Source organism: Mixophyes fleayi, chromosome 2 (genome assembly GCF_038048845.1).
Source record: "Mixophyes fleayi isolate aMixFle1 chromosome 2, aMixFle1.hap1, whole genome shotgun sequence".
Taxonomy (NCBI): Eukaryota; Metazoa; Chordata; class Amphibia; order Anura; family Limnodynastidae; genus Mixophyes; species Mixophyes fleayi.
Window position 1 is genome coordinate 179,633,735 of NC_134403.1, and position 24,744 is coordinate 179,658,478.

The following is a 24,744-nucleotide window of genomic DNA, read 5'->3' on the forward strand; positions in this document are numbered from 1 at the left end:
GTAGGATTTATGCAGAGCTTTACTTGCATCAGCATGGGCACTCCAACGTGTTTTGGACAGTGTTTTCAAAACAATCGAATCTTCTTTGAATTTGGCTAACAAAATCTCCCATCTGTGAGTTGAGGATGAAAAAAAATTGTAGAGCTGTTGTTGTAGTGCAAAGAAGGCAACTGACTCATTACTGCTTTCTGCAGCTGCAGAGCCCACAAGGTTTAAAGAATGTCCAGCACAAGGAATATAATTTGCTAAAGGATGCAGCTGTTTTATTCTAGATTGCAGTCCCTTATATGGTCCCGACATGTTATTGGCATTATCATAACTTTGGCCCCGACAATCACTCAAATTAAGGTGTAGTGATTCTATTGTAGAAAGAACTGCTTTTTCCATTTAAAAAAATAAAAATAAAAAATCTTTCTATTACCCAGCGCTGCTGCGCCCCCCCCCCCCCGACCCGGCGCCCCAGGCTACAGCCTGGTCAGCCTGTTAGCTGATCAGGCCCTGGCATTATGCATCCTTTCTTAATATTTTCTAGGTGTTCACCAATGCGTTTTCTCAACAATTTAGTGGTCTTCTCCACATACACTAGACTGCATATACATTCCAACAAAAAAATAATATTTTTGGAATTACATGTAATAAAGTGCTTCATATTATATTTTGAATTGTTTAGGGTAAATTCCTGAATTTTTGCTATTCTTGCATTTGATAGTCCTACAGGCTGAGCATATCATGCACCTATAAAAGCCAATAGGCCGTGGGATGTGTTCTCTGTGTTCTTTGACTAGCCTATGCTTGAGGTTAATTGCTCTTTTATATATAAAACAGGTTTTTTTGGGGAGGATTTGTGATAATACTTTCTCATTATGTAGAATACTCCAATATTTGCGTATAGTTTATTCTACATAATTATAAAGACTACTGCATCTTGTAATAAAGGTTGCATCATAATTCTTTTGAGAATTCTGTTCTCTACTTTTCAAAAGAGTTTGTCATTTACACTATCCTTTCATTTTAAAGTTACACTTCATTTCTTCCACTTGTTGTAATAAAATTTCCTGTTTGGTACAATTTTTCTTTGGCTGCAGAAAAACTGACAACAAAGAATACCAAGCCAAGCTTCATGGTGCTTCTTTTTCTTAGTATATATGACTTACTATCCATTGGCTTTTGATAACATTTTGATTGGATCAAATCATTCTAAGGGGGGTATTCAATTGTTGGTTGTAACGCGCTAAAACAAAAAAAAACGAGCGCTCGAAAAATATTACCGTTAAAACCAACAATTGAATACCCCCCTTAATATCTATTTTGAGATCTAAAAAAATTGCAGATATTTGGCCAATATTGAACGTGAGAACTATATTATAATCATTTTCATTTAAGTTAAGCAGAATCAGTCAAGGGATTCCTTGTCTCCGTTTCAAACAAAAAACACTTCATCAATGTATCTAAACCATGATACCAGGCCTGCCCCCAGTATACTGTAGTCACCTATGGTGGAGCATTCCCAAAATAAAATAGCATACTGGGGCAAACCTGGTACTCATGGCTGTGCCTGTCTTCTGGACATTGTATAGTTCTCTAAAATAAAAATAATTATTCAATAGAATAAATTTGATACATTCTAACAAAAATTGTTTTAGATTATCACTATATTCTGTAGTACCAAGAAAAAATTAGACAGACTCAAGGCCTCTTTGATGTGTTATAATAGTATACAGAGATGTAACAACTGCTGTGAATAAAAAATAAAGTAATTTTGCCATAATATCCCTTCTAATTTTCTCAAGATCTCTCCTGTATCTTTAAGATAAGATGGGTTTCTTATAACAATTGGTTGAAGGTGGTGATTAATGAACAATGACAAATTAGTTGAAATACAGATAAACTCACAATTTTATTGGACGTCTTGGGGGTCTATCAGACCTTTGTGTATTTTTAGGAGGATGTAACTATATGGTGTTGTAGGCAAATTTATTTTCAAAGATGCGACTACCTCTTTCAAAAAAATAACAAAAATTAAAGATAATTTTTGTTGTTTGTTGGTCTTTGAACTCCTCCACCCAATATTTCCGGAAGTAATGCAAAAGAAAAAAGAAAAATAAATATAGTGTGATGTTGATTATTTACTTAGTATCTCTCAGTAATCTACGTTAATAATTACACTATTCATACAGAATCCCAATCCACCTTGAAAAAGACTACTAGTCGAAACATGTTGGAGGAATAGAGCTGAGTGTTTCATTTTGGACTCTTTTGGCTTCAGAACGGAGCTCCCTTTCAGCTATTTACACCATCAAGGACTTCATCAAGCATCCGATTAAAGAATTGCACCTGAATGAGGAGGGGGCTGCAGTGCTAGGGGAGAGGATGGTTAGAAGGTTGGAGGAGAGTTTAAACTAGGCTCCGGGGGAGAGGGGCAAGCAAGTATTTATGGGATAGACATTGAGAGTAGTAAGGAGGAATTTAACAAGAGTAAAGGGGGTGGAGAGGGGGGAAAGGGAAGCATAGCCGATAAGGAGCGGCCCTTTTTAAAGCAAAAAGAAATACCTGAGGGAGGCAATAGACTTAAGTGTATGCTTGCAAATGCAAGAAGCCTGACAGGTAAAATGGGGGAGTTAGAACTAGTAGCAATGAATGAGCAGTATAATATTATAGGTATTACTGAGACCTGGTGGGATGATACACATGACTGGGCAGTCAACTTGGAAGGCTATTCTCTCTTCAGGAGGGATAGGGTAAATAAAAGTGGAGGAGGAGTATGTCTTTATATTAAGCCAGAATTAAAACCAAGTATACAGAAAGTTATATACGAGAATATTGGTGATAATATAGAGGCATTGTGGGTGGAAATATCCAGCGGAGGAAAAAGTTCAGAGAAGTTTCTGATAGGGATATGCTATAAACCGACAGATATTAGTACGATTGAGGAAGCCCAACTTCTACAGCAAATTGAAAAGGCTGCACAACTAGGTCAAATTTTAATTATGGGGGATTTTAATTATCCGGACATTGATTGGAGTACTGAGACCTGCGGTACAGCTAGGGGAAATAGGTTTCTGAGCACACTAAAAGACCATTACATGTCCCAATTAGTTGAGGAACCAACTCGGAACCGGACTATACTGGACCTAGTAATAACAAACAATGTAGACGTAATATCAAATATTCAAGTAAAGGAGCACTTGGGAAACAGTGATCATAATATGGTCTCATTTGAAATTAGTTTCCAGAAACAACAGTATAAGTGTTAGGAACTTACCTTGTTCCCGTTCCGCTGCGCTGTCAGCGGGAGCTGACAGCGGTGTCCATCTCTTCAGCGCTTCTTCTGTTAGCGCTGCCGCACTTCCGGGTTCTCTCTGCTGCTGACCATGTGACTCCTGGGCGGGGAATTCAAACTCCTATATCTTCCCTGCTCTGACACGCTGCCTGTGTCAGAGCAATGTGTTTCCTGTCCCTGGCTTCAGTTCCTGTGTCCTGACTCCTGTGAACCTGCTCCCTGTTAACCCCTCTATTCCTCCTACTCCTGTGTACCTACCTGGCTGTGACCTGACTATTCTTTGGCTTATCCCTGGCACTACGCAACTGGACTATCTTCTGTGTACCGACTCGGCTGTGTTACCAACTATTCTCTGGATCTCCCTCTGGCACCGCATACCTGATACCTTCTGTGTACCGACTCGGCTGTGTTACCAACTATTCTCTGGATCTCCCTCTGGCACCGTATACCTGATACCTTCTGTGTACCGACCCGGCTGTGTTACCAACTATTCTCTGGATCTCCCTCTGGCACCGTATACCTGATACCTTCTGTGTACCGACCCGGCTGTGTTACCAACTATTCTCTGGATCCTGCCACGCACCCATTGCCTCCGTGCATCTACCGGTTACTGTTCCAGACCTACTACGCCTGGAATTAACGGTTAGTGCCTGTACTTGCACCGCATTGTCTATTTTCTTGTCTGCCTGCCATCACTTAGAACTTTCTCCCTTACATCAGTAGGCTAATCTGGGGGCCACGACCTGCGGTTCTTCGGCAGCTAAGCCCACACTACCTTGCGGTGGTTCTTGGTGAAGACCGGAAGGCCGTTAGACTCCGCGCCCTAGGTAAGCCTGTGCTAATACTGACTAAGGCATCAAAATCGTAACAATAGGGGATCAACTAGGACTTTAAACTTTAAAAAGGCAAATTTTAATATGCTAAAGGAGTCTATAAAGAGCATAGACTGGGACAAAGCCTTTGAAGGAAAAAATACGGAAGAAATGTGGGCTGTCTTTAAAATGTTGTTGGAAACATACACGTATAAGTTCATTCCTATGGGAAATAAATGTAAAAGAATTAAGTCTAAACCAATGTGGCTAAATAAAAAGGTAAGGGAAGAAATGCAAAGGAAGAAGCGTGCATTTAAATTGTTTAAGTCTGAAGGGTCAGAGGAGTCCTTCCATAGGTACAAGGAATGTAATAAAACATGCAAAAAGGAAATTAGATTGGCTAAATTAGAAAATGAAAGGCACGTTGCAAAAGAAAGTAAACAAACCCCAAAAAGTTTTTTAAGTATATAAATGGCAAAAGGACTAAAAAAGATAATATAGGACCCCTAAGAAGTGAGATGGGTGAATTGATAAATGATACTAAGGAAAAAGCAGAGATATTAAACACATTCTTTTCTTCAGTATTTACCAGAGAGGAACAAGTGGCAGGAGTAATACATAAAAATGGAAATGAAACCATGCCATGAATTAATACTTGGTTGTCAGAGGAAGAAGTCCAAAGGCGACTGAAGAATATTAAGATAAATAAAGCTCCAGGTCCAGATGGCATACACCCAAGGGTCCTTATGGAGTTAAACTCAGAAATAGCTAGACCGCTATTCTTAATTTTCAGAGATTCAATCTCATCAGGCTCAGTACCAAGGGATTGGCGAATAGCAGATGTGGTGCCGTTGTTTAAAAAGGGGACGAGATCACAACCAGAGAATTATAGACCTGTAAGCCTGACATCAATAGTGGGGAAACTATTGGAAGGTATTTTAAGGGACAGTATTCAGGATTACTTGGTACGCAATAAAATTATTAGTGGGAATCAACATGGATTTGTGAGGGATAGATCATGTCAAACTAATCTAATTAGTTTCTACGAGGAAGTTAGTGGGAACTTAGACCAGGGCAGGACAGTAGATGTGGTCTACTTAGATTTTGCAAAGGCCTTTGATACAGTGCCACACAAGAGGTTGGTTTACAAAATAAGGGAACTGGGTCTAGAAATCAAAATTTGTACTTGGATCGAAAACTGGTTAGAGAATTGGGAACAGAGAGTTGTGATAAATGGAACATTTTCTAATTGGTCAAAAGTCTTAAGTGGAGTACCTCAAGGTTCCGTGCTGGGACCACTCCTTTTTAATATATTTATTAATGACCTTGGTGATGGTTTAGAGAGTAAAGTTTCTATTTTTGCAGATGACACTAAACTCTGTAAGGTAATAAAATCAGAGCAAGATGTAGCTTCTCTACAGAGGGACTTAAATAAACTGGAGGATTGGGCGGCTAAATGGAATATGAGGTTTAACACAGATAAATGTAAGGTTATGCATTCAGGGATCAAAAACAAGAAATCAATCTATAAATTAAATGGAATTAATTTGGGAGAATCTATAATGGAAAAGGATTTGGGAGTGCTCGTAGACAGTAGACTTAGCAATAGTGCTCAATGTCAAGCAGCAGCTGCAAGGGCAAACAAAGTATTGGCATGCATAAAAAGGGGCATAGATGCAAGGGAAGACAGTGTAATTTTGCCACTGTATAAATCGTTGGTAAGACCTCATCTTGAATATGCAGTACAGTTCTGGGCACCACTCTATAAAAAAGATAATTTGGAACTAGAAAGGGTTCAGAGAAGGGTGACAAAATTGATAAAGGGTATGGAGTCATTAAGTTATGAGGAAAGGTTAGCCAGTTTAGGCATGTTTACTTTAGAAAAGAGGCGTCTAAGGGGAGATATGATTACTATGTACAAATACATTAGGGGTCAATACGGAGAGCTTTCATGGGAACTTTTTACCCCAAGGACCATACACAGAACACGTGGTCATCCCTTAAGGTTAGAGGAGAGGAAATTTCACAACCAGCAAAGGAAGGGGTTCTTTACAGTAAGGGCAGTCAAGATATGGAATTCATTGCCAGGGAAGGTTGTGATGGCAGATTCAATAGATATGTTTAAGAAAGGGTTAGACAAATTTTTAGCGGAAAGGTGTATCCAGGGATACGACCGTTAATTTAAAATAAAGGATAGTAGTGGATATAGGGTAAAAATTGGATTGCAATATTGAGTCTGACGGGATTCTCAAAATTGAAACAGATGGGCGGTTGCCTACTCTGGATTAATTTCAAATATAAGTGCAGGATCGCAGGAGATCCAAAATAGGTTGAACTTGATGGACTGGTGTCTTTTTTCAACCTCATCAACTATGTTACTATGTTACTATGTTAATATATGAAGATTTTAAAGCTGTATTATGCTAGATGCCCGTTACCTGTTTCTCTTTATAACAACACCATATGATGAGAGATTAATAGAGGGATCTCATTTCTGAAAAGAAGACCAAAAGAAAAAATAGAGCCCTTTATAAGTGTGAAAAAAAGAAATACTTGTAAGAAGTGTGGCACTAGGAGCTAGCATGTGTGGAAGGAGTTTATATAAAACATCACCACCTTGATAACAAGAAGGAAATGTTTATTTGTCACATTGAGGGAGCATGTATGAATATTTTCATTTGTTACACAGATTGCTGTGAGATACCAAGTGTATAATCAATATCACACTATATTTGGTTTTATTTTTTATTTTACATTACATTCGAAAATATTGGGTCTAAATCAACTTGGGAACATTTTCCTGCCAGGAGCGCATCCTTAAAATGACCATGGTGTAAATGTATCAAGCTGAGAGTGTTCCGGCAGGTTTGAAAAGTGGAGATGTTGCCTATAGCAACCACTCAGGTTCTAGCTATCATTTTGTAGAATGTACTAAATAAATGATAGCTAGATTCTAAATGGTTTTTCAAACCAGCGGGAAAACTCTCAGCTTGATACATTTACCCCCAGATGTCCATCCATCGCAAACTTAGAAGATCTGCATCCCATCCTAGGCTGACAAAACATACCGACAACCCTGCATCCGAGGAAAGTGCCTGTAACCAAACCTAAAGTCTCACACTTCGAAGGAAAGCAGACTCTTCAGCTGAATGACCATGTGCCCATCAGGTACTGGCCTCTGACTGCCGATACTTTACGGGCAAACCTGGTGCCATAAGGGACCAAGGTCATATCTGCCTTAATTCATAAAACAAAACCAAACAAAGTGCCATGGCCATAATCATCCCCCACACCCACAACATAAAAGAATCAAGAACCCCATATCTAATATGGTTTATACTAAATCTAAAGATATCTTACAAGGGTTCCAACAGTACTATACTGCCATATACAAAGGTCTGCCTATCAATGAATCTCTACACACCTATATTTTAAGTGAGGCTCATCTGCCCAAACTCACGTCTGAACAAAGATGGTTATCTTGAGTTGCCCAATTACTATAGAAGAGCTGAATGCCACGGTAAAGGAATTAAAGACCCATAAGGCCCCAGGACAGGATGGTTTGTCATCAGACTATTATAAAATTTTGCAACATAATAATGCTCTCACCTTGTTGGAACTTTTATAAACTATTTATTCTGAGAGGCCACTATTCCCATCATTTAATGCAGCGTATAACACAGTTATCCCTAAACAAGGAAGAGATCCTTAACTGGTCATGTCTTAATGTGCAATTACATTGTTAAACTCTGACTTCAAATTGTTATTAATTATTAGTAGCCAAAATATTAGCAGATCAGTTGCAGACTATTCTCCCTATGTTGTTAACAGATCACCAATTGGGTTTTATGAAATGCGCCATTTAGTCAAAGGTATTCGGATAGCTCTGGCTGAAGTAGTATCAGCCTCTCAAAACACTACTACCCCCAATATGTTATTAAGTTTATACACTAATAAAGCTTTTGAAATGATACTTTGGCCCCATGTGCATGCAGTCTTAAAAGCCAGAGATTTTGCCACGATTTTTGCCCAAATGATAGAACACTTTTACAATACTCACACAGCAGCGATTTTATTAAATGGATATAAAAGTGCAGAAATTACCATGGAAAGGGGCACTCACCAAGGTTGCCCGCTATCACTCTTACTTTTTAAACTAGCCTTGGACCCACGTCTTCATATATTACACCACTGGTCTACTTTTCAGGACATTAGGATAGGGACCAAACAAGTTAAAATTTCAGCGCTTGCAGATGACTTACTCTTATACATTGGTGCCGATCCTGGAGAGCGTTGTAGAATTTGGTCAAGAGTCAGGCTTCATGGTAAATATGGAGAAGTCCACAGCTTTGTATCTTAAGGCTGGGGTAAGTTGCCTCTCTTGGGGTCGCTCTGTTGGATTTAAATGGGCCAATGACCTGTTTACATATTTAGGAATCCAAATCCCTAAAATACCATTGTGTCTTTATCATACTAATTTTACTTAGGCAATTAGAGATGTGGAATGGGAACTAGAGGGGTGGGGCCGTCTCCCTTTGCCTTATAGTGGTGGGGCAAGTTTAATCAAAATGGTCTCTTTTCCCAGACTCTTTGTTCTTATTTAATGTTTGCCACTATTGTTAACAAAGAAGGATGTGATGCACTTCAAATTTCTATATCGTAAATTTATTTGGAAGGGGTGCAGACCTAGAATTAGCCTACGGAAGTAACAACAATAAAAACTAACAGAGGTATTAATTTTCAGAATGCTACCTCATATAGCCAGGTGGCTATTCTAGAATACTTACGAGATTGATTGAGTGACCAGAATGTATATGCCAATACCTATTTGGAAAATCAATTTACCCCTACCATAGACCTAAAATCCCTTTTGCACTTACATGATCAGTAACTCCCAATTGAGGTTAAGGACCACCCATTTCTGTGGACAACTTGGAAAATGTGGCACTTTTTATGTCATAAATGGAATCTAAATGCTTAAATCTCTCTACAGTTACCCTTGCTTCATAATCCAGACTTTCAGGGAGTGGTGGCAGGCTATCCGTTCATCATTTGGAGGGATGCAGGGATAGTTACTATTTCAGATATGGTTAATAAGCGAGAAAAGAGGCCAATTACATTTTTAGGAGCATCTGATAGATATGAGGTTATACGAGCATACCCAAACGCATATCTTCAGGCAAGGCACTATATCAGCGGGGTTCTGCATATATTTTCGCTTGGGAAAACCCCTTAGATACCATGCTCTTCTCCCCGCCTCCTAAACGCCAAGCAATAACCATCCAGTAGAGTAAGTTGAGAGATATACTTGATGATTGTACAGCACAAACAGGGATTTCCCAGTGGTTGGAGTATTTTCCTAATCTTACGTAGAAAGCTTTGCTTGATACTTTGTCAAGGTTATGTAAACTAATCTCGGCAGCCATGTACACCAAAATGTTTCTGAACATATATCATAGCACATATTTGACCCCTTTGAGACGATTCCAAATGGGCCTTTTACAATCTAGTAACTGTATTAGATGTCAGACACCTAATGCGGATCTGTTTCACTGCCTATGAAGCTTCCCTATAGTAAGACCATTTTGGCTTCAGGTAAAGAGACACGCGGAAGGAACTAAATTATGTCCTTTTATTCCGGAGTGGGCCATATTGGGGGTCCTTCCGGCGACACAAAAAATATCCAGAGGAGGCAAGCGTTTATTGATGGTCATAAATGCAGCTGCAAGGAAATCCATATTGCTTTTTTGGTTACACCATACAGCCCCTCCTATATCTTTATTCAAAGAAAATCTAAATTTTATATTCAGAATGGACTGGATAGAAAGGTTGATTGATAAGGAAGGCCAGACTGAGAAGTTCTTTGAAATGTGGGAAAACTACATTAATGCACTTCCTTTTGCATTTAAATATAAAATATGGGAATGTCTGAGACACACAACTTGGTGCGAACTAGGATGGTAGCTGCAGATCCACCTACTGTTGATTGAAACTTTCCTCCTATAGTTTTGACATAAGGCAATAATTATTGGAGATGGGTTTGAGATAGATGAGTCGTTGCGCTGCAAGTCCTGTGTGGTCTAAAAATGTATGTCTTCCTTTCTGTTTTTGAATGGAGGATAATGACTGTGAATATATTAATATTGCACTATATTTTATACATGTTGGCATGTGTTACTACTTATATTGTCTTTTATACTATTGTATGTACATTGTGACTTGTTACCACCTGTGAGTACAATAAAATGTGTTTTAAAAAAATGATTTTGCAGTAGGAACACTGGCAGATATGTTGCAGCCCCATTTTATTGTGGCATCAGGGGTCTCTATGCTGCAACTCACAGAAGAGAATAGATTTAGCTCAAAATACGCAGAGCAAAAGAGGACAATAGATGCTCATAAAAAGAGAAGAAAGGGCCAAAACATAGCTAGATATATGGTATCGAGAACTGATGATGTATTGCGCTACACACTCACATTCTAGACAAATGGGAGTTTTAAAGTCCAGATATTCCAACCTTTTGAGAAACCTCATCCTGGTTAGAATGTTTCCCACCAAAGACTAAATCACCACCCACAACAATGATAAAATGCACTTGTTGGCTAAGCACTAGTTAGTGGACTGTGTATCGTAGTTATTCGGATTGACAGTAACACACTTGATTCAGGATTGAGTCTGATCAGATCATTTAAAATGCTAATTTCAATGCATGTGCAGGACTCAAGTCTGTTTCAATGGGAAATTTCATCCAGACTGAGCAAGGATTCATGTAAGACAAGTATATGGGTCAAGTTAATGATCAAGCCCATGGATATTTCACCATGGCTACTGGTTGACTGGAGTGTGCCAACAAAGCACTGACTACGGGGACAGTGAGAGAGCTGCAGTTGGAAGTTATGCTGGCAGAGTTTTGAGTGGGAAAACTAGTGAAATGTGTAAGGAAATGCAATACAATAGTTCCCCTGCATCTTTTGGTAACACTGTGTAGCCAGGAAACCTGAAAGTAATGATAGATGCCACTTCAGGTACAAGGAGACTGAACTGGGAGTTTTTGAGGAGGATATTATAAAGGGTCTAGAGTGACAGTGACTATCCACAAGGTGTGGAGTTTCAATATGTGAACCACTGTAAAGGGGCCCCTTTTCACCATTTCAACCACAGAGCTCAGGGATACAAGGGAGCCTGAGAGGAAAAATGTGAGAGGTAGATGCAAGTGTGTAGAGCACCTACAGCACAAACACTTATGGAAAAGCGGCTACAGTGATATTAATACTATTATTGTCAGTTTATTCTCCTTCCTTATGATAAGAGGAATTTCTTCCTGGTATGCCCATTATACCTCTGTGGTCTTTCACAAGATCTGTTTTGCAGGCCACAAGCAGTGTGTTGATATTACAGTATAGTTTATTGTGCTTGAGAAATACCAAAGCTGGTAAAGAGGTTTACTACCAAAGGGTACATTGTTTAGAATTATCTCCTTCTCCAAAAGCAAGATTTTATTTATTTCAAACATCTTATGCAATTACCACTAACACTGTGAAGCCTGAAGTACACCTGAGATATTAAAATACGTCCAATCGTACATATACATGTAAACACACTTTTTTTAGGGTTGCCAGGAAGGGTAAGGAATTAAATTGAAGCCATTAAACAGAAGGTAAGCCGTTCTGTACCAGATTAAATACTTCTGCTTTTCAACCCTATCCTTATATGTGTTGAGCTTGGTGTTATTGAATTAATAGAACTGAAGCACCTGTGAAAAGCTGTTGTATATAGTATTATAAATAGACAGACAAGTTTAAATGTTGCACTAATCATAGAGAAAAAAAACTTTTATGAAGTGTACAGATTATCTTATCACAGTAAACTACTATCATCTTAATAAACCATAAACATAACACATTTCCTAATTGTCTTCATTTGCTTGAGGGCAATATATATATTTTAATAGTATCTGCCTCTACTGCATGTGCAGCTAGAAGGCCATTGGTATCAATAATTGTCTGTTAACAAAAGTGAAAATATTAGTCTTTCTGAAACAAATGGCTTGTACCATTGATAAGATTTATTCACTATACTAGTTGACTATTTGTCATCACCTAGTATCATTTTTATTTATTTAATGATTCAACATACTGTACATGTAAATAAAAAACAAATGCAATTGGGGGATATGGCAGAAAAGTTCAGTACTACTCTATGTCCTACATACCATATTTTCCTATTCTCACAAATATAAATCACCTAAAACACAGTGCTGAGGGGTTTAATCGAACCGCAAACAAGGCTGTTTCAATGAACTACTGGATATTCATATCTATTCAGCTTTTGGATCCACTGAGCTCAATTGTTATTGTAATTGTAAAGGACAAATATCCAAGAGCCAGAGGCTGCCTATTCCATTACCCCAGTCAGTGTTTCAAATGAGCCCCTACTGTCTCCATCTGGATCAATTGTTCTTTTTCACTCGAGCAATATCTACCCTAACTAATCCACATTCATCTACTCTTACTCTCTTACATCACTCCTCCATGCACCTACTCAATTTATCTTCTCTTTTTCTTCTACGCACTTCTCTCTATACTCCTCTCTCTCGAGCATCCTAATACTCCCTACTCATAATAATGTACTCCTTTCTAATTACCAGCTCATTTGTCTGCACCAATGAACTGTTTATTTTATACACAGCCCACTCCCACCAACCTACGCACAAAGAAATAATCCAGACACCCACAAATTATCATCACATGTCTTTTCGCTCTTTTCTTTCTCATGACTGCTGGTGACATCTGACTAGAGATGCTCACTTACCCCCGTGTTTTGGTTTTGGATCTGGATTAGCTTCGGGTTTTGGTTTTAGTTTTGTCAAAACCGCCCTTGCGTGTTTTGGTTTAGGTTTTGTTTAGCTGTTTTTTACAAAATTACATTTTTGGGGGTAAAATCACATAATTTCGTTATTATTTTGTACCGACATTATTATTAACCTCACTAACACTAATTTCCAGTGATTTCCATTCAATTTTAGGTGAGGTAGCATGTACAATTGGTTAAGCCAAGTAGTTCATCCACAAGGAGTGGCACTTTTGTGTCTGAAGTGCTTATTTTCTTTCGGCCCTCAATAAACAAGATAACAATGTCACCCACAATTACGAGAGGTAGCATGTACAATTGATCAAGCCAAGCAGTTCATCCATAAGGAGGGGTACTTTTGTGGCTGAAGTGCTTGTTTTTTTTTTTGCCCTCAATAAACAAGATAACAATGTCACCCATAATTAGGAGAGGTAGTATGTACAATTGATCAAGCAAAGCAGTTCATCCACAAGGAGTGCTACTTTTGTGGCTGAAGTGCAAGTCCAACTTGGCCCTCCCTAAACAAGCTAACAATGGGCTTCTTAGAGTAATGGCAGAAACACACATCAGTGCCAGGAAAGATTAATGGTGCAAGATGGAACTGTCCTTGGGTCCTCCCATCCACCCATATGTTGGATCTGACAAAGGACATGCACACTTTAACAAACCAAGCACTTCAGCGACAAGGGCTGTCACTTTTGTGGCTGAAGTGCTTGGTTTGTTTGGGCCTCCACTAAACCAGCTATCAATGCCCTAAAGCCATGTTAGACCAACAGCACTGTAAAGTGAGCTTTACACTGTCAAGATGATGTCATCATCATCTTCAGCATCATCCTCACCCTCATCAGTGTTTACATCATCATCACAGACTATTAATTAATCTCCTCTGGAATCCGCCATTAGAGAAGTGTCAGTACTTGGATGTATTACCGGTAAAGGCCTTACTCGTGGAAGATGTAGTTCATTTTGATGAACATCATCTTTTCCACATTTTTAGGAAGTAACCTCCTACGTCGATCACTGACAAGGTTCCCGGCTGTGCTGAATACTCTTTCTGAGTACACACTGGAGGGTGGGTAGCTTAGGTATTTTAAAGCAAGTTTGTACATGGGTTTCCAAATGGCTTGTTTTTCCTCCCAGTATTGAAAGGGACTGTCTGACATTTCGATATTAATTAACTGTTGAAAATAATCCTCCACCATCCTTTGCATGTTAATAGTAGGACTGGATGGAGTTATGGCCGAGGTCACACTTTTTTTGGTAAGATCATTCATACCTGACCAGATGTCAAACTGTTGTGGTCTGCCACCTGCGTCATTCTTGCTTCTCTCTGGAAAGTGCAATTTCTTACGAGCAACAGCTGCCTGAGAAACTGAAGGAGGAGACGTCGTCAAGCCAAGGCCCAGTTCAGTGGTCATCTTGCTGACCAAGAGCTTCTTGCAACTGTTCAGATCTCGGTCATTTTTAAGCAAAGATTCAATGTAGATCTTAAACCTAGGATCAAGCACAGTAAGGAATAGCTTTTCTTGAAAAATGGTGTCGCAATGGAATTTTGTAACATGGATGCAAAACATAAATTAACTGTGAAAAACCAACTGCGCTTATAGTGGATATTGGACGCAGATCACTAGCATAGCCAACATGGCGTCTGTGATCCGCTTTGCGACTGGGTGACTGCTGTCATACTTGCTTCCTCTAGCAAAAGATTGTTTCACAGTTAATTGTTGTAAAGTACTAGTGCTCTTCTTCTTGGGCTGCTTATGGGAGGAAGATTCACCCCCAGCAGCAGCAACAGCAGCAGCAGTGGGACTAATGCTCAAGAATTTTTCAGAGGAATCAATTATAGTGCAGGAGTCATCGAGCCTTACCAAGTTGGATGCAGGGCTAAGTCCGATCGCTACTGAGGATATTGATGAGGACGGTTTTGTGGGGGTAGGTTGCAGGCATCGGGATGTAGGTGAGGGAAGGGTCCTAGCTGATGATGGACTGCTTGTTGTTATTTTTTTGCCATAACTTTCAGCTTTTCCCAACACCTTGCCATGAACTTGCGTCAAATGGCGTAACATGGATGAGGTTCTACGATGGTTAAGGTCCCTCCCTCGACTGACTGTGGCTTTACATACACTACAAATGGCTAGACAACTGTTGTCAGGATTTGGGTAGAAATAATTCCACACATAAGAATTGGCTTTTTTGGTCTTATGTCTAGGCATGACAATGGCCTCCTTCTTGTCACGTGCCAGAACGGCTTCCACTGATGCAGGACTTACACAAACAACCTCATTCTCATCAACATCCTCAATAGCGCCCTCGTTGGCTACACAAATATCCCCCTCATCCTCTTCCAATTCCAAAGTGGCATCCTCAATTGGTGTATCACCAGGCTGTTCAGGCACACATCAGTAGAAATGCTGAAAGGGCCCTTCTTTATGGGTACACTATCAGCATAGTCACGATTACACATATCTCTCATGGATTGACTCTCCTCAGGGATTTTTGTCATTTCTGATTCTGAGCATACATTTTCCTCTAATGCCTTACTGTTTTCTTCCAGCTCGGCTTTGACACGTAACAGTAGTTGTGCACCACTTTTGGACTCCGAATTACTTGGTCTTGCTTGGTCACGAGTGACCAAACTAGAAGAAGCCTCAGTAACATTTTTAGATCTCGCACTAACAGAGAAAGGCGAAGGCCTCATTCTTTCTTTGCCACTGCGTGTGTAGAATGGCATGTTGGCAATTTTTTTTTTATCCGTAGTCAACTTTTCCTGTATTACAACTCTTTTTCTCTTCAACACAGTAAAAGGTGTTTTGTGGTTTGATTTTTTCCCTGACTTTAAAATACTATGTACATAGGGTTTACCAGATGACGTACAGGGATCATCAGCAGCCACCATCAGTCCTGATGGTGGCTACTGCCACCATCAGCACTGGTGGCAGCAGCTGCTTGCTGATCCTGCTCATCTGTGTACTGCTGTGAATCCATTTTAATAAGACCCTACACTTTGTAGTGCAAATTGAGAAAAATACAGTGCTATATTAGGATTTCAGCACTCAGAAAAATCAGCTCTTTCATAAGGGTGTATATGAGACCCCAAACACTTTGTAGTGCAAATTCAGAAAAATAGAGATAAATGACTGCTATATTAGGGTTTCAGTACTCAGAAAATTCAGCACTTTTATAAGGGTGTATATGAGACCCCAAACACTTTGTAGTGCCAATTCCGAAAAATAGAGATAAATGACTGCTATATTAGGATTTCAGCACTCAGAAAATTCGGCACTTTTATCTACTTTATCACTTTGCTTGCTCTATACTGTGACCTAGCCCTTCTCTGTCCCTCTCTCAAATGGCGCTAGATCGTCGCGGAGGCGGGTATTTATTTATTTATTCCAAAACTCGTGAGATCAGAGATCCGACGACATCACGATGATGTTTTGCCTCGTTTTGGAATCCGAATAGGCCGACTTGTTTCAGTACTCGGGACCCCAAAGTTTGGGTGGGTTCGGCTTTAAGGAAACCGAGCCCGCCCATCTCTACATCTGACCCACCCTAGGAACCATGCAAACTCCACTATCATCTCGCAACCCTCCTTCCACCCCAAAACATCCCATCTTCCTAGTACCAACAATCCCTCCAACCATATCTTTGTCTCTCCACTACCCTCCCTCCTCCTCCTTTCATTTTGTTGAACTTGAGATCTGTTTGTAACAAACTCACATCAATTCATGATCTATTCATTTAAAAATCCCTCAATCTCTTTGCCATTACTGAAACCTGGCTTTCTTTCTCTGACCCTACGGCCCCTTATGCTGGTTCATACAGGAGACTCTCCATCAGCCACACTCCCAGTCCTGAAAACAAACAACATGGCAGAGTAGGTAGAGTAATCCCGCTGTCTCCATGTTGCACCCTCCTCTCTCCAGAGAGATTCTTCAAACTGTCAGGCCTGGAAAACCTGCGGTAGCAATTTAGGGGGAAGTGCCTCAGCAAAAGTGGGGTCTCTGTTGAGTTTGCCATTTGGAGAGACCCAAATGTTCTATTAGTTCCTGGGTGGGTTTTATGTAAAAATAGATCTCAGTGCATGCAGAAATGTCCACTTTATTAGCTGGTATGATTTTAACTGAATTGTTATTATTTATATGTAAACTAGCATAAAACTAGCATAAATAATACAAAGTGGTTCACCTCTTATGCCTGATTTCATCATTCTGGGTAGAAATCATTTGTGGCATACATGTGCTTGCTACACAAACATCCTTATGCACAAATTGGTGATTACAGTTCTAAATTACCTACACCAGTATCTTATCACATTTTTTGCATTATTCAGCTATAGAACTGTGTGTGGAAAATCTTGGCAACATACTAATATAGAAAGATTATAATTGCTGTAACTGTAGCCCAGCGCACAGCTTATTTCATGCACATCATTTACACTCCTTCCTTCCCCTGCTGTTAGGGCGTCCATATGCTGACAGCAGCAACTATGCTGCAGTGAATTTGTCCACAGGGTAAACCAGGCTTCTTAAAACTCAAGCACTCCCTGCAAACCTCCATCTCTTTCACATCTCATGCATATCACTTTTACACTCAGGAAATAAACTGCAGACGGCAAAGAACTCTTAGCTACATGACAGCTTATATAACACTGCAAGGCGAGTGGCAGAAAGCCAACAGGGGAAGGGTGATTTCATTACAAACACCACCATGCCATCTTATTTTATTTACTGTTTCTTTCCTCCCCCCGTTCAATCCCTAGATGCTTCTTGTCTCTCCCGTGACACTCCCAGGGGCACAGGATGCAGTTCTAAGGCTATACATCATAACCTTTTCTCTGTTCCCTCAAGTTTCCCTGTAGCCAGGCTCTGCAGACAAAGCATGTATACATCAATCTCTGAATATGAACAGGCAGAACTTGCCTGTAGGTCTGCTTTTTTGTCACTGTTTCTAAACACTTAGAGATGAATATTACAAGTTAAAAGGTGATATGTGACTAGCTGCATTAGCATAAACAAAGAAATCAGAAATGTTGTTTTACTAGACAAACAATTCCACCCATGTAAGAGATAAAAGCAGATCCAATCTTCAAACAAAAGTATATTATATGCAGTAAGTGCCAGGCCCAAAAACAAGCAAAATGTCCCTACAGACAAGGCATTTTTCATTTGAGCTTTTCGTAGAAAAGCAAGGGGTGTTGTATGAAGCTATCTTTACATGTTGGGACTCATCTAGAATTGGACATGAGTCTAACTTTCAATCACAAAGTCTGCTTTTTTACTGCACATGCTGGTGCAAAAATACATCATAAGCAAGAATCTTCACAGTGTAAAAAAAGATAACATAAATAAATAAAAAAACACAGTGTGGCACTCACCTTCAAAGTGAAAAGAGTACCAGTGCTCACATCCTGGGCTGGTTGAAACTTATGCACAGGGAGAATCAGAGAGGGGTCCTTCCACAAAAGCTGCAATGAGCAACAGGCTTTGAAGCACAGAGCCAGTCAGAGTGTAACCCATGGTGTTGGGTACTCCTGTTATAGCAGGACACCAGCCTGTTCAGCCCTAGGGGAATCAGACCTGCAAAAAAATGCCCCTTTTCCCCCAGGGACACCCATAGGCAGTAGGAAGTGGGGTAATAGTAGAACAATAATGATAATAATAATAATAATAATAATAATAATAATAATAATAATAAACAATGTGAAAAAACTATTTTAATATGTGGTCCTACAAACCCAAGCACATTCTTACATCCATTAAATGTTTAGGTATGCTGGTTGTTGTAGCAATTGGCATCCAGGGCACACTGGAACCTGTAGTGCCACTGTCAGGTGTCATCCCAGCTGTGAAGATACCGGGTTTTCTGGTCCAGTTCTACCAACTTCATGCTGGCTGACCACGGGTGCCTTACTATGCCAGCAAAGTCTACCCAGTACCTTTTAAGGTTCTTATTAGTCACACAGGCAAATGCAGTTAGAAAATAAAACAATACATTTATTGTAATAAAAACAATGACTAGATTATTATGTACACACAGCAAATAAATGGCAGGCAGGTTTACTACATTATCTGTCCCTTACCCCACTAGCTTAAGGAGTTACAGTCACCTGGCTGTCCGGACTTGACGACCCGTGGATCTGCCAATGTATTTCACTGGTAGAGAATGGCAACTCCAAAAACCAGCCGCCCTACAGCTTCCAGTCCCAGAATGAATCTTCCCTCCCCCGTGGCTCGTTATATCTAGGGTCTAATTTCTACAGTGTTTTCTCCTCCGTCGCCGAACCCCTGAGACTATTCTTCTTAACCATTGGTCCATGCTGGACTAAGGGGGTTTGGAAAGCGGAGTGAAGATGAGCTGTCCTTCCTCAGAACCTTCCCTGCTAGATGGCCTGTCTGGCCTAGTCTGGTGAGAATAATGGACACTAATTAGTTTTTCCCCTCCAGTATCTTGCAAGCTGAGCCCTACCCATAACCCCTCTGACTTCACTTTAAGGACAATGAATAACAACCTCACTGCCACATCACCAATATACAGTATAATAAACAATATACATATTTACAATGAGCTACAATGTCCCCTTTTCCACATGTAAGTAGACACTGCAGTTGTAGTCTGTTGAGCTACGGAACAAAATCAATGGCTATAAAAAGTTTTTTGCTATAATCCACATTATGTGAGAAAGGGGGAACAGGAAGGTTACAGTGTTATCACACTTGCTTCATCACACCAGCTCTCTCCTCCCGCAGAGGGGAGGGACATCTGCAGTGCCAGCAGTGCACCAGTTCCTGGCCGGCTGGTGTATAGCAAGGGTCCCATTGCTTTGCGACAGGACACAGCCTTCTAACAGTCTTTTTTATTAATTATCTAATTAGTAGCCTGATCCAGTGCCAGAGTGTAGGATCACTTCCTGATCCAGTGCCAGAATATTGGATCAATTCCCAATTCTGTTCCTGGTTACAGTTTGTATTTGCACCCTTGTACCCTCTTTTCCATTCCTCCTTGATGATTAATTTTGTTCCTGACTATTCCTCAGTTTAGCTATTCTGGTTCCGATTGATTCTTACTTCATCCTTGGACACCCTGACTATTCTTCTGCTCATCTATTTCTATTCCATTTGGATTCCTGGTTTAACTTCAACTACCTTGACCATTATTTTGCTTCAAGTTTCTGGCTTTGCTTAGATCTCCTGGTACTGACCTGGCTTGTTCACTATACTGTGTTCGTGTCTCCTGCTGCCTTGCTAACGACTATTTCTGATGGTGTTACCTGCACTTCCCTCACAGCTAAGACCAAATCTTCTTCTGCCGGTCCCTGGTGACCACTGGTGGCATGTTAGACTTTGCACTTCTTTGCGCAATGGGGTCAACTGCTAGCGGGAGTACATCTACTTTCCCAGTGTAATTTGTAACAGAGTAGTCTGGAGAACCATCTGCTAGTGAGCTGCTTCAACAAGAGTTGAATCAATCCCAGCTTTTGTAATGCCTTCAAAAATCAGCAACTCATCTGGATACCATTCAGGGCACCTTGACTTTGCAAGTACAAGCTCCTTCTCCCTCTTTACCAATGGTTGCGGTTCCTACCACCTAAAATTTTTGCATTCCCACTCCAGGAATGATGGGGAGCCCAAGAGATGCTGAGAATTCCTCAATCCTCCACTGGAATTTTTTTTGATGAAAGAGTGAAGGTGGCTTACATTATTTCCTTGATAACCCGTCAAGCTTTCGCTTGTGCATCTCCCCCAAGGGAATGCAATGAAGCTATTCCACTACTTTTATTAAGATGTTCAAGCAAATGGCTTCCAGTGAAATTCCATCATATCTTGACAAGTTAATCTCCCTCTGCGTCAAAATTAACATTCACTTCAGGGAGCAGACCCAGGTGAAAGAACACTCTCATCTTCCAGTTGTCTGATTGGCACTCAGATTCCAGAACCTTCCCCACAGAGGAGCTCATGCAATTGGAACCGTCCCATCTTACACAAGGGGAACAAGACAGGAGGTTTAAGAACACCTTATGCCTGTACTGCACAGAACCCAGACACATTCTTCTGAATTGCCATAGGAGACCGGGAGGGAATAGTAAAATAGTTTGGACTTTCTCATGCCAGTTACAATCCATTCTACGAAGGGTTGTATTATTCTCTCTGCTTTCGTAGACTCTGGTTCGGCTGCTAACCTTATTTCTGCCTCAATGGCAGAGAAACTACACTTACCCACCCAATCCTTGGAGCATTTCTTACTGTTTACTGTGGTGGATGGCAAAGAGTCCTTTACAGAACCATTTTTAAATGTACCCTACCTACATGACTCAAAGCAGGAGCGCTCAACTCAGAATGGATCAGCCTACTAGTTGTGCCTAGGTCTGTTAATGCTCTCATCCTGGCTCCAGCATTGTCACCAGTTTGATTAGAGTACGCAAATTACCTCTTGGGGTACATCTTGTTCAGAGACCTGCCTTATTTCAGTCATTCCAGGTTCCTCCACATTGGAGGAAAAAAAAAGTATAGCAAATAAACAAAGAGCAGAGTCCACAAAACACTTGTGTGAAATAGATGGGTTTCTAACCAAGGTGGGTAAATTTATTGACATACCAAATCAGTAACGCATTACTCTTGCATGCAAGTTCACTCATTAAGGAAAGTAAGGCAAAAAAAAGGTGTAAATTGTCTCTTGGACAAACCATATTACAATGCAAGGGGTGCAAATTAGTTTATTATTTTGCACATAAGTTAAACACTGGCTGTTTTTTCATCTAGCACACAAATACTTGCTAGCTTTATTAATACATTGAAATTTAAAGTTGATCTAGGACATGTCCTACCCCAACTATAAATCTGTCCCCACATTTTAAATTTACCTCCCCCTCCAATGCAACATAGTTTTGCCCAGGTGCAAATGTTACTCCTTTTTTATGCTTTGCTCTCCTTAATGACTCAGGCCCTGACTGTTTTTTAATCTAGCACACAAATACTTAATAGTTTTACTTTTATACTGAAATTTAAAGTTTATCTAGGACATGCCGTACCCCAACTACAAATTTGTCTCCCCATTTTAAATGTACCTCCCCCTTCAATGCAACATGGTTTACCAAGGTGCAAAGTTACTCCTTTTGTTTGCTTTTTGTTTCTTAATGAATGAGGCCCTATGTGTTTAATATGTGTTTGAAAATTTATGGCTGATCTGGCAAACATAGCAAAAATGCAAATATATAGAGACCCATTACAAAAAACCAAGCCTACATTAGTATAGCTTTGATAAGCCTAGTTGAAGTTAAACTAATGAAGCTAAATGATTGGCTGCTGGACTAGTACCCCAATGTGATGAAAATGCTTCTCAATATTCTAAATGGTTCAAGGTTTGTACCCAGGACAAATTTGAAAACTGTGTTATGTAGTTTTGAAAAACCAAGCCTTGCAGTCATATAATGGAGCTTTAATCTAGTTAATTTAATGTATGCCCTATACTGCATATGGAATCTTGTTAATCTCTATCACTTCTGAAAACCACAAAGTAGTTTATCCTTTCACTCCTTAAGAGACATGAACATCATTATCTTATTAACACATGTATAGCCCTTAAGAAGTATAAATAGCCACTTTATTAACCAACTTACTGCTGGGTCATCCATAAATCATCTAAACCCTAACCTACATGAATGAGAAAAATGGCACAAGACATAGAAAGATTATAGTTTTTTTTTTGTTTTTTTTTAAATAAAACTATACTTACCAACTTTTCATTATTCCCTTCTTGGAGATCCCCGAAGGAAGGTAGGGTGTGAGGACAGAGAGGAGCATGACGATTTGCACCCCACCCCTGCAATCCAATAAATGCATCACTTTACCATAGGGGGAGGGGACAAAATTATGCTATTCACTGAGAATCACGTCATGGAGGCTTCATGGCCTGCTCTCCCGGGGGTCCGGGAGACCTACCGGGAGTCTTCAGGAGTTTCCATGAGATTGGGCAAGTATAAGTAAAACAAATCAAAAAACAAATAAAAGTACCTGTAAATATGCATGCATGTATTGCTTCATATGGTTTAAACATTGCCATAGTGACCTATATTTGCAAATGCATATTCCTGAAATGTGAATTTTTCATAGAATGACAAGAGGAGAACATACTTAAAACCTTTGACATATTGATTGTGTCAATGTAATGAAAAACATACTTTCCCAAACTTGTCAGTTTGATGGTCCAATTTGAGTCTTTCATGTTTAAAAAGCTGCAGAAGTTGAGTTTAAAGAATAATTTGATTGGCCCTATAAAGATAAATCTTTGTTGACTAATGATTGTGAAGTACAACATTCATTTTCTAGACTTCTTTTGAACGTGACTCTTAGGGCTAGATTTACTTAAGGGCGGTGTGGTGAAACTGCCGGCTTTCGGTGATTTTTCTGTCTGTTTTAAAACCGCCACATTTGCTAAAGCAAAAACCGCCATTAAAATGGGCAGAATATGCATTTTTAAAACCACCACTTTTTAAATCGCCATACTGACTTTTACCAAGATGAACATACAAATCGTCGGATTTACCAAGCTGGGGTTTGCAAAAACTGCCGCAAAACCGCCATCCAAGCAAGAAAAATAAAAGAGGTGGTTGTCAGTGGCGAGATTGCTCAAACTGCATGCTGTTCTAAATGGTAATATTGCTCAAACAGCATGTTTAAGCTGTCAAGCGGTACCCGCCCCATGGACAGTGGCAGGTGGGGAGTTTTACTGAGGCGGTACACCTGTCAAACCGTAAAGCAGGTGTCCTAAGGTGAGCTCAGGGAGGACAGAAACCTCCCGTGGAGCAGAAGACGAGCACCGAGTGGGCCACTTTTGGTAAGCAGAACTGGCGCTGTGGGATGAACCGCTCCACGGGAGGTTTCTGTCCTATATGAACTCGCCTTAGAACACCTCCATTACGGTTTGACGGAGGTGTCCGGTACATGCACTCTAAGGGCTAGATTTACTAAGCTGCGGGTTTGAAAAAGTGGGGATGTTGCCTAGAGCAACCAATCAGATTCTAGCTGTCATTTTGTAGAAGGTACTAAATAAATGAAAGCTAGAAACTGATTGGTTGCTATAGGCAACATCCCCACTTTTTCAAACCCGCAGCTTAGTAAATCTAGCCCTAAATGTGATTAGAGTGCATGTAAGAGCTAACCTGTTGCAGCACTGATCAAGAAAACAAATCTACATCATGGATGAACATTTTAGTTTCCCAAATATTTCATTTTGATGTGTCAATAAGAACCCCACAGTGAAAGGAAATCACTGTCCTGTCCTGTCTTTTGGATGGCGGTTGTGATGGCGGTTTTAATCAAACTGCCGGCGGCTTAGCTTTTTCTACCAGCCATACATCGCCATCCATTTTAAATCGCAGCCTCAAAGCGTCCTCTAGTAAATGCGGCAGTTTGGACCACTAAACCGCCAGCGATGTGTGGCGGTCTAAAAATGATTCTTAGTAAATGTAGCCCCTTATACACTAAAATGCTAGGGGTAAAGGTGCTACCTTGTCCCTTAGCCCAGTTTGCCTCTGATTCCAACCAGGCAAATCTCAAAATGCTTATGAGGTTAAATATCAGCAATTTTTATATCAGATTAGCTGCAAAATTAATGTAATTTTGCTTTTCGTTTATTCCATTCAGACCTTCAGTATTATATTCTTCTACAGCACAAAACATGGCATGATATACCTTCAATAAACTTATTAATTATCTGGACAACTTTATCACTGTGTCTCTTTATAGAGCTTACAGTTTGTTTAGCAGTATTTGTCTTTGCTGCAAACTAAATACAAATTATCT